At 33.5% G+C, this 12,732-nt stretch overlaps 1 non-coding gene across 1 annotated transcript; it reads left to right on the plus strand.

Moving 5' to 3' along the window:
- Nucleotides 1-3,176: 3,176 nt before the first annotated feature.
- TRNAN-AUU (transfer RNA asparagine (anticodon AUU)) lies at nucleotides 3,177-3,248 on the plus strand. The gene has a single exon. It is a non-coding gene; the product is annotated as a tRNA-Asn (tRNA).
- The last annotated feature ends 9,484 nt before the right edge of the window (nucleotides 3,249-12,732 follow it).

The raw sequence follows: 12,732 nt of genomic DNA on the forward strand, positions 1-12,732 counted from the left end.
ATGTTTACGTATCTCAGTGTTCTCTGTTCAAGTACGGACGAGGACTGACTGAGAACTCAGAGTGGCAGTTGTTTTCGGTGTTCGCGTGGTGCTCTCTGCGGACGGTACCGTGTTGTAGCTACTTAGGATACGTGCACACCTCATGCCATAGTCTATACGTACAGTACTTGTAAACCGTAAACATGACTTTTATTTGACTTTTTTCCGCTGTCTAATTATATGCATTTAATTTAAAGAAAATGGTAATAATTGGAATAAGATATAAGAAATGTGGAAAATTGGAAGATTAACTACCCATGCATAGAAATGTGTAACTATTGTAGTGTCCCTTCAATACATATACTGGCAGCTATATTTTATTTTAAAACTGATGTACAGTTGATATTACCGTAACATCATAATTTTAGGCTAGAGAGAGAGCGAGAGAGAGAGAGAGTTAAAGAAATTATATATTTACAATTAGCCTACATTGATATTATTAATAATGTGACTATACCTCTTTTAGTTTAGTGATATCACTGAAGCACGTAAGGTTTTGCGCAAACGTTGTATACCATACTTCAAGAGACACTCCTGATAACTATTTTATCCTCCCGTAAAGAGTACAATAAATGCAGGCTTCGAACGTAACTTAGATTTGCGTGCGTAAGAACGTGTGCGGTATTCAAAACAGCAAAGTGTCAGTAATTTCAAGAGCGATAAAAAGAATGTAAAACTAATTCAGCCCTCCCTGCCATACAATTTTTGTATAAGTGAGATCTGAGATAATGCTCAAAGGACTGGGATGATTCCACTTCCCTAATGTCACTGTTCTAGGACTATACTAGCTGTCTTAGAAAGGACTGAACTTGGAGTAACAGTATGTTTGCAGCATTGACTGACTTCGGAAATTAGTGATGAGTTACTGGTAAGTTATATATTCGGAGTTTCTGAAAAACATGTGTTGGGATTATTAATATCACAATTTGTATACGAATTAGTATCATGTGTTCATACATTAGTCTACATATAACTACTAAAATATAATAATAATAATAATAATAATAATAATAATAATAATAATAATAATAATAATAATAATAATAATAATATGATACCGTACCGTAGGCTCTCCAGCGGGCTCATGGTAACCTGTGGAATCTGAGTTGAGGGACCGTGGTGAGACCTACTCGGTATGGTAAAGGATCACGTTGGCTGTAGGGGACTTCGGAAGCGGAATGTGCTCGCGGAAGTTATTTTTTTTTATTCTTTTATATACAGATTTCTAATGGTTACGCATCTTTCTGTGCTTGAAATGTTAAAGTTTTATTCTTGTTCTCCACTCTTCCCTATCCATCTAATTCATGTCGTTCAGTCTGCACTCTCTCATCCCTGTTCTTCTTGTCCCAGGCGGAAACCATTCCAGCACCAGTTTAGGTAACCTTTCTTCTGGCATTCTTCTCACATCCCCATACCAGGTCAAATTCTTATATCTCACATAATCCAAAACAGAATCTTGAATGTTCATATCATCTCGTATAATTGTATTTCTAATTTTTTCTAATTTCGAATGTCTCACTGATCTTAAAAAATTAATTTCCATTGCCATGAGGTTTGTTACTAACTTTTTACTAAATTTTCATATTTCAGCACCATATGTAACAGTTATATATTGAATTATATATTTACAATTTATTTTCCCTTGTTATATATATTTGGCCCATAGAATACCATATAATAATAATAATAACAATAATAATAATAATAATAATAATAATAGTAATAATAATAATAGTGATAATAGTAATAATAATAATTATTGATTTATTTACTTATTTATTTATTTATTTATTTATTTATTTATTTATTTATTTATTTATTTATTTATTTATTTATTTATTTATTTATTTATTTATTTATTTATTTATTTATTTATTTATTTATTTATTTAGAATATTAACGTGCAAAACAACAGCACAAGGCCAATTACTGTTTAGCACGATACAGAACAGAACAAAACAACAAATGATGATGAGCATGAATGATAGAAAATGGGAATGAGATGAAAATACAAACAATATAATAGTCTACATTAATCATAACAAAGTAAGATAGCACAAATAATTAGTAAAATTAATACAGTGAAATAATTAAAATAATGGCAACTGAATAGAATGAATTACAAATGTATTAATGAAATCATATAAATGAGACTGGGATAATATAAGTAATATTGTAAAGATATGCAATTGACAAAAATAGAATACTAATACAAAAAATGCAGTAAAATGAACAACTATGGTACACATTACATAATAGAGATAACAACAAAATGGGTATAGATTACAATGATTAGTTTACAAGAATTATTACTATTATATTTTATGGAAAGGAGATGATTCATACAGAAGTATTACCAATATGTGTAGAAAGGTAATGCAATTAATGTTAGCAAAGGCATTGCCATATTCTAATATTTCTATACATTGAATGGATCGAAATCGCCTACATGCAAGTTAGCATTTTTAATACATCTGGAGACCGGAGAGGAAGATTTAGAATTTCTAATATAGAAGAGTTTGTGATGTCTCATGTCCTTCATAGGAATACGAAGACTGACACTGTTTAAGAAAGATTGACAATTAATGTCACCTTTAAGGACCTTACATAAGAATAAGTAATCGAGGTCATGACGTCTGGCATAAAGGCTTCGACAATTAAAGTGCTCGCATTTTTGATCATAGTTATATCCAGAGTTATTAGGCAAAAATCTGTACGAACATAATGACATAAATTTCAATAATTTCGAGGGAAAAATTGTTCCGGAGCCGGGTATCGAACCCGGGACCTTTGGTTTAACGTACCAACGCTCTACCACTGAGCTACTCGGGAACTCTAACCGACACCGATCCAATTTTTCCCCTCTATATCCACAGACCTCAAAGTGGGCTGACAACCGTCAAGCAACCAACTTCGAGTGCACACTAACTCCGTGGGACTTAAATTGTGGCTTTCTGTTAACGAACAGTGACATGTATTATGCAAATCAAGATTTCAGGTATAACTCCCTGTAAAGTTGATTTGAATAATTTCGAGGGAAAAATTGTTCCGGAGCCGGGTATCGAACCCGGGAAATTTGGTTTAACGTACCAACGCTCTACCACTGAGCTACTCGGGAACTCTAACCGATTCTCGGTTCCCGAGTAGCTCAGTGGTAGAGCGTTGGTACATTAAACCAAAGGTCCCGGGTTCGATACCCGGCTCCGGAACAATTTTTCCCTCGAAATTATTCAAATCAACTTTACAGGGAGTTATAACTGAAATCTTGATTTGGATATAAATTTCCTTTGTATATTTTCCAGTTTTGCCGAATCAGTACTTGAAATAGAGTTCCAAACTACAGATGCATATTCGAGTTTCGATCTCACTAATGCATAGTATAGTATTAAAAGAGAATCCGGTGTTGAAAAAGAATAAGTTATTGACCGAATTATTCCTAACATTCTTATTGCATAGTTATAAATATAATCAATGTGGTTATGAAAATATAATTTATTGTCAATTAATACACCGAGGTCTCTAATACAGTCTTTTCTGTTAATTAATACAGTTTTTAGAAGATAGTTATATTTTAGTGTAGATGTTTTCCTTGAAAATGATATTACATGAGTTTTGAATTCATTAATCATCATCCCATTATCAACTGACCATTTGGTAATTGAATTAATGTCATCCTGAAGAAATTGACAGTCAGCATTACTTTTGATTTTTCGAAAAATTTTAAGGTCGTCAGCGAATAATAGATAGTCAGAACTTATTCTTTTGAAAATGTCGTCAATGAAGATTAAAAATAGAAGAGGTCCTAAAGTTGAGCCCTGGGGCACACCACAAATAATATTAAATGGATCGGAGATAGTAATCGAAATTCGTACACAAGATTGTCTGTCGTGTAAATAATTTTCAAACCAGTTTATGTAACTTACCGATAATCCTATATTCTTTAATTTAGACAACAGGATAGAGTGTGGAACTATATCAAACGCCTTACTGAAATCAAAATATATTGCATCAGTTTGGCCCTGGGATTCAACCACTGTTACAATCTGATTCAAATAAGAGACTAAGTTAGTTGTAGTAGATTTGGATTTTGTAAATCCGTGTTGTGCAGAATTTAGTTTATTTTTAACAAAAAATGAAATATGTTTGTGAATTATAGTTTCAAAAATTTTAGAGAAATTATTTAAAATAGAAATAGGTCTGTAGTTACTAACTAAATTCCTTTTGCCATTTTTAAAGTTCGGAATAACTGCTGCTTGTTTCCAGTGTGATGGAAATACCCCAGATTTTAAACTTAAGTTAAATATATGAACTAATAAAGGTGTAAGAATTTCTGAACACCCTTTAATTATAAAATTTGGAATACCATCAGTGCCCGTTGATTTAGTCGGCTTTAATAATAATAATAATAATAATAATAATAATAATAATAGTAATAGAATTTACATTATTTGGAAATCATATCATGGTTTTTCAATCTTAGATACTTACAATTTTAATGATATTTTGCGTTATTCCAAGAAATGGCTTTCAAATTTTTGGTCAAATGACTCTCTTGTTCTCTAGATAAATTCCCTAGGTTACTTATGTATGTATCTTTTCATTGTATAACTTTGGCATTGGTTGGAAGAAATGTTATGTTAAAGACTTCTCTATATGTGAATTTGCAAAGGCTTGAAGTTTGGCAGAAAAATCAACTGAAATTATGAAGACATTAATTAGAGGCCATTTCCTAACACCACATCATTGTACTGCACTATTGTAATTCCGCCGGAAAGAAACTCACTTTAAGCCATAGATTGAAGGCCACAACGTTTTACAGAACAACGTCTCGCAATCCGGAAAATAATCGGTTTAAGATTAGGGTTATAATCAGGCTAATCACTGGGTCTATCATTGCGATGAAATAGGTGTAAAATTGAGTTAGGATGTGAACGCGTAAGGAGGTATTAAAATCCGAGAGAAATACAAACGGATCAAATAAAGAAGAGGAGAAAGAGTCTAAAGAGTTGATTGGTTTTTTGGCTGCTTACACCTTCATATTGGACGACCACGCCCCTGGACCATGTTACTCTGTTAAGTATGAGGGCTGCTGTAATAAATGAAAATATTACACTGAAGGGAAAATGCTCTATATTCTCTGTGAATTGTCACTAACTTTGATGTTTACCATTGTTTCATCTCATACATATTTCTCTGTATTTTCGTTTAAAACAAAAACAGTGTATTTCCATCCAAAATCGACTGTGTTTGGCGATCAAAATAACGCATGCTATATTGACAATGCTATAGTATGCTCTCAACATTGAATAAAGCAAGGCTAATGTGCAAATAACATTCGCTGCATTGCTATCAACTATGTTTTGTGATTTTAGTAGACTACGTACATTCAGTCTATGAGCTTCTCTGATCGTTCGTTGCTTTTATACCAATCAATATAAATCACAAGCTTTCTGTTTAAAGAGTACTTCGATGCAGATCGAATGTTTATTGCTGTAGACATTTCATAAATTTTTGCTTTTACGTCTATAAGTATGTTTTAGATATATTTTCTATGGGTAAACAACATGTTATTGTGTAACAATTATCATTGAGATATCGCCTCGCCTCAGTAACTCTTCTCCCTAGACACTTAATACTTGTAGGATTCCTACATTTGCATACATAGACTTTCCCTTTACAAAAATGTGGTGCCTGAAAAAACTGTCAAAGTTAACGACGTGCTAGAAATGTTGATTTTTATTTACAGAATCACGAGTACTTTAACCACAGTTTCTATAAGATTTGATGGTAAGAAGAGCCTAAATTACGAGATTTTAAGAGACAGGTAAGGAAAGATGACAAACACAACCGTTACTAGTGTATCCCTATTAATCTTAAATGTATTGGGTCAAATCAATGCAGACCATTGTTTATATACAGGGTGTTTCAGAAGTGATTGTAAAAAATTTAAGGATGAAAAACAAAAACGAAGAGAAGTAAAAAAGTTCCAATAAACATGGGTCCACAAATTAACCGTTTACGAGATAATGCCATTTTGTGCTGGTTGTGACTGCTGAATACTAAGTACTAATTCCAACAAAAAGATGACATTTTAACTTAATTGATCAATTACAAAACAGTAAAATTCATAATTTTGGCTTCAACACCACAGAAATGTGATTAAATACACATACATAAAAAAAACATTTTTGCTTTTTTTCGTTTTTACTTTTCATCCCTAAATTTTTGACCATCACTTTTGAAACACTTTGTATTTAGATATTTCAACAGTATGGAATTTATATATTTTGAACGACTGACTTCCAATGCACAATTTTCTTTGATAATTTTATTCTAAAAAAGTGATTAACATAGTTATCAACCAAAATTTAGGAATGAAGTAAATCGTCCCTATTTCAGATTGAGCGAGACTCAGAATAGTCACATATATGTTGGGCAAAAATTGTGCAATAAATTACCTGATAACTTAAAAGATATTCAATATTACCGTTTTTAAGGAAAGAATTCATAATGGCTGATTTTAAATCCTTCATATCTAAGTGATGAGTTTTTAGATTTGAAATAAATAAATACATAGTTATGAGATTTTATTGTCGTGTAAGTAAGCTTATAATAAGGTTATGTTTAACGTAAATTTTCTTTTTCACTCTCTATTGCATGTAGAATGCTTAATGACAATAAATGAAATATAAGATATATATTATTTTCTTTTTCATTTTCTGAAGATATAATATATTTTTGAGATAAATATAATAAGAACATTAACATACCCAAGGTACAAAAACCTCCAGTTAAAGTAAAAGAAATTGGTTTCTTATTATCAAAATGTCAGTTACTGAACTGGTTCACTTCTTATTTCAGTAATAAGTTACTTTATTTATTATATCTCCTTAAAAGTAATTTTCAGTAATAGAATTTCGAAAATTCATACGGATCTAATCATCGCCTTTTTTAGGTATACTCCCAAATTGGTGGTATAAGATCGATACTTGTTGACAATTCACTGCAATTGGCAAGTGATTACTCTTCGAGTTTTGTGGATACAGTCTCATTCTCTGGAATAGTCAGTCTTTTGATGTTAAGTCTCCATCACTGAATCGTTTAAAGCGGGTCGATGCTCTAGTGGTGGACATGCCTTCATTTTCTACTTCACATAATCTTCAGCTGCTCAATAAGCACAGAAGCAATCGAATTGCCCTTTTGTAAAGAGAAACTGAAGATAATAGGCAATAAGTAGACTACCGCAGGTAGGCATGCAGTTAAATGCTTCTTGAAATTTGTTTCAAAAACAGTGCCAACAACAGAAATAAACATATCGTCTGTTGACTAACAACCCAAAGACAACTAATTAAAACATATACGAGAAAATTTTTGAGACTAATTTTAGAAACTGGCCAGAAGATGATTATCAATGGTATATATTTGAAATATATCATATACGTACGAAATTTCGTCAGATTTTGTACATAATCTTATTGAAGCTATTATTGGAGGCACACGGACACAAACAAAGCTTTCTTGTTTTTCGCAAACATTGATAAGAGAAATAGGAAGAAACATAAAGTTTTCTTAATTGTGTAAGGTAATTGTAACGCATACATAGAGGTTATTATTGAAGGTTCACACACACACACACAAACACACACACACGCGCGCGCGCACACGCAATATTTCTTTTTTTAAAACCAGCCTGGAAATAATCGCCACATATTTTGTACTGGAGATGAGACTTAGAATCTGATTCAGAACTGCTACTCCATTCTTAACGGTCTCAGATTCACCCTCCATGCTCTCCATCATCCCCCTTCTCCCTCTTGTAGTGTATTGCTATCGCATAGCCATTGTCCAGTGTGTGGTGTTATTAATGCCCCCATACTGTATTGTTCTGCTGTATTACAGTGTTGAAAACAAATGTTCGGTGCACACAGGGAATTCCGAATGTAGCGCCACTGCAGACCTTGCGGCCCAAATAAAAAAAAGAACATAATTCGGTCATCAACCCCTTCAGCATAGGAGGAGTAACAATGGAGGGGCGTAACTGCTTCTCTGTGTTATTAGATTAGATTCTTTTATGTTGGTCACTTGTAGCTTTCACTATTGAATGATCTTACGTCCTATTAAAAAGACCCATCCCTTGCTCTATCATACGATGACTTTTAATTTAAGGTATTGAGCTTCGATCTTTGGCAAATGTTGCGATATTTTTCTCACTAAATGTGGGATCCGTAGTCTGAAAGGAATTACTTACTTGATCTTTCTCTAGAATTTTAAATAATTACAAAATATTTGTAATAAATTGAAATTAATACTAATAAGAATGTAATTTAAAAGAGACGTTAAAAATTACTTTAGAAGCATTCGTTTTATAATTTTTGTATAGGCCTATTATAAGTACAGTGGAGTCCGCGTAATAGGCTCTGCGGTTAGTAAGACAGCTGCGTATTAGGACCAAGCTCAGAGGGACAAACAGTACAAGTCAATAAATGTATCTAATTCCGACTTAAGCGGTGGTTTCCAACAGCCACGGATCCCACGCACCGAGAGTGAAATTCTGTTGACGCTTGCGGTATACACCGAGGTCTGGTTTTTATAACAGCGTGGACTGGTTTTTATAACAGCGTGTCATTGCGTCGTTGTAAATCGAGATGGCTGACAACATGGATCCTCCACTTATTTATTTGTTTGAAAATGAGGCAGATATGGAAGAAGTTCTAACAATAAGTGCAATTAGGGACGGCCCTATTGAACTATTTAAAAAAAAGGAAAGAAGAAGGCACCTTCAATGTCTTGATTAAGAAACATCTTATTGATACAGAAACAAAATTCAGAGAATATTTTAGAGTTTCACGACATTTATTTATGACAATTCCAGCATCTATAAGAGAAGACACAACCACTCCTAAAAGCAAACGAATGCCAAAACCCATATCTGCTCAAGAAAAGCTGTGTCTAACTCTAAGGTAGGCAAAAATAACAAATAATCATTAACACAAATCCTGTAACATATTAGCAATTATTATTATTATTTATATTATTATTATTATTATTATTATTATTATTATTATTAACCGAAACACATGGTCGCAACGTGATCATATTAAGTGTAATCCACTGTATTTTGGAACAAACGTAATAATGAAGAATTAAGGTTATAATTAGCATATACTGTACACAAATTCAAGTTAAATAAATAGATAATATATAATAAAATTAGCAATTTGCTGTTCAGTTAACTGTCCGAAGACAGGTCTGAACCTCACAAGTGATACCAAGGCACTACTTATGACGTAACTAGGCCAGGAGATAATAGGATAGGGTGGCCAGTTCCCTTTCTCTTCCATTGCATACATCGCCGACTAGCTACATATTACATTAGTCAGACTTCAGATGCATACAAACAATAATATTCTTCCTCTGACACATATCATCAAGTGAGATATACTGCCAGATAATAGATGTAGGCCACAGTAGTAGCAAAAAAAAAAAAAAAGGACCGATCCTTGTAGCTGATTTCAGAGCCTTGTTCACTCCAGAGCACGATAGATTGGTAACTAAAACTTTCGTGGTTCGAATCCTGCCTGGGAAGAAAACTTTTTTTTTTCCTTATTCAAACTTATTCCCAATACTTTTCGATTGCTGGTAAAATTCATGTTCTGGGAATAATAAGTTAATTAAGTAGTAAAATATCGCCTCTGTCTTGACTTCGTCGTTAAGAACGAAAGTGCTATGGCTCGTAGCCTGACAGTGGAATTGCCTCTTTTCTGGGACTTATAAAGTATCTGTGCGACAAAACTTTTCTATAAGACTGTATCTATTAGATTATGTCCTCTCTTTGGCTTTCTCCCCTTCACAATTTCCACAGTCCCTTCAATGGACGATAAACTTCGTAGTGAGACATGTGACCAACAGTCTTTGAGCTCACACATATACACCACTCCGTTCCGAGACAATTTCCAAAAAAGTGATGTCGCGCGTACCTTCCAGATTTTCCCTCTCCCAATTTATCTCTTCCTACAAATAGTTAATTAGTCACAGTCAGTCTGTCACCAATGATAATATCTACTGTATATAAAAATACAATATAGAAGAGAACGATTGATTTTAATATTGTCAAACACTTTCTCGCTGTTAATGAGTACTATATGGACAAGTGTAATTCTTTCCATTTCTGTTTCACCTCTGCGATAAGAAAAAGTCTTCTGTGTGGTCAGCGCCGCCTACGTTTGACCACCCCTGTATTTGTGAAGCACAACGCGCATGCCCAGGCTCTGTGTTCATCAGCTACGTATGTTGGAACTGTGTTGCCCCATGCATCGTCGATATACTAATCACTTTCGTCACGTAATTAAAGTTTCAATTTTTAATACAGTGTTTAAACTAGGGCTACTTTAATACAACTTTGATAGATTCAATAAATTTGTATTTGTTTAGAGTCGGGCCTTCGTGTCATATAGAGGGCGGTGAGTTTGGCATGTAATCAGATGGACGTTAAACGACTGATCACACACACAAAATCAATGGCGTATCTGTTCGTGTTTTTATTTACGTTTTGTGATAGGAATAAAAAAAACAGATTCATCTCAAACCGCTTGTTTTAATTAATTTTGGTACAAATTATGATACGGTACGTAAAGTTATTCGGTTCGTGTTTATATAGCATGCACAGTATAATATTACATGTACCGGTAACAAAATACCATTAAGATTTCAGCAATTTTCTATCCACTCTGAAACTTTAGCTCTTCAGTTTTACAAAATATAATTAATTACACACAGGTACTCCAGAATAATCACACTAAAACATACTTAAATATTATGCAAAAATGTTACGATTCCTGAATTCCTTCAGAGAGCTACAACTTTGCACAATATCCTCAAGCATGTATGTATGTACGTATGTTATGTATGTATGTATTATTAATATGGTTTATTTAACGACACTCGCAACTGCCGAGGTTATATCAGCGTCGCCGGTGTGCCGGAATTTTGTCCCGCAGGAGTTCTTTTACATGTCAGTAAATTTACTAACATGAGCTTGTCGCATTTAAGCACACTTAAATGCCATCGACCTGGGCCGGGATCGAACCCGCAACCTCGAGCACAGAAGGCCAACGCTATACCGACTATGCTATGCAAGCCGAATGTATGTATGTATGTATGTATGTATGTATGTATGTATGTATGTATGTATGTATGTATGGACTATTCCATATGAAATCGATCAGTAAAAAATCTCGCATTTTTTTTATACTCTAATTTTTTCCCTACTTATACAAGGTGCTGAGGGGAGTGCATTTTCAAAAATATACTATCGAAAGTCAAACGGTTTTCGTATTATTGAGCGACAAATTCAGCGTATTTTATAAAAACAAGCCTCTTTCAGCGCTCAGAACTCAGGAACCATTTACTGCAGAACATTGAACGAGAGCTTATTTTGAAGTTGACATTTGGTAGGTTATGTTAAGAAGTAATCATTATTTTTATTGTACACAGAGAGACAGATAATCTGATTTTACTTGCTTTTAGGCTGTTTGGTCATTTGTAAAAATGTAAAAAAATATTGAGAAAAAACCTTGCATTATTAAGAGGGATTCGGCATTGTTTGCTTAGTGGTACGGCAATAAGTTTCGAGGGTATTAAATAGATTATTTTCACACGCCTAGACTTGAACGGCATAGTACCGCACGCACTGGCCGAGAGCTGAAGATAAGCGAGCGTTGGGCGTCATTTTACTCCTGTGTTTATGAAAACCTGTGATAAAGCTACCATAGCCATGACTGCTAGACGACACATTACGTGTTTGTCTCCTGGCCTTGCTTCTCTCGGCGACCTCCCGTCTCACAGTCAGCTGGTTAATTCACGCGCGTACTATTTATTTTCTTTATTTGATATTTTCAATACTTTCTTATCAACATACCATCAGTAAAAAATATGTGTTTATTTGTACTTTCAAAGCGGAATCTAACTATATATTTTTAAAATATTGTTTCCTAGCCAAAGGCGTCTTAATTAGGAAAAATCTAAATTTCTCCATTTCCATAAAAAGTAAGAAAATCTGTTTATATGTCAATATAAACCTTAATTTCTCAGCACCAAAATAAACTATTATTTTGATCATTGGGTGAAAGGGTTTCGGAGCTACAACAGTTTAAAGTTGCTAATTTTATGAAAATACGACAAATTTAAATATTTTTAATTTAAACACTATGAAGTTCTGATGCCAGAAACTTCGCACAAAGCATTTTATCACAGTTCTCTACGTACAAAAAAAAGTTTCATTGTATTTAGAAATTTAAGGTCAATTTTCTCTATATTTTGTCCGATTTGAGATGGAATACTCGTATGTATGTATGTATGTATGTATGTATGTATGTATGTATGTATGTATGTATGTATGTATGTATGTATGTTTGTTTGTTTGTTTGTTTGTATGTATGTATGTATGTATGTATGTATGTATGTATGTATGTATAGTCGGAGGCACAGATTTTGGCAGATGACCTCGATGACATTTCCAGTAGGCGAGCCAAATATTGTTTCTGTAAGCTGCGAGAATGAGATGCGATAACATTCTGATTCGTTCATATTTTCATAACAGCACCTCATATCAATTATCCTTATTATGAAACACACCACGGTACAGTCCTACTCAAAGAATACCGTTAATAAATGTCAATGACTTCCGTTCACAAT

The sequence above is a fragment of the Periplaneta americana genome, chromosome 2 (genome assembly GCF_040183065.1).
Source record: "Periplaneta americana isolate PAMFEO1 chromosome 2, P.americana_PAMFEO1_priV1, whole genome shotgun sequence".
Taxonomy (NCBI): domain Eukaryota; kingdom Metazoa; phylum Arthropoda; class Insecta; order Blattodea; family Blattidae; genus Periplaneta; species Periplaneta americana.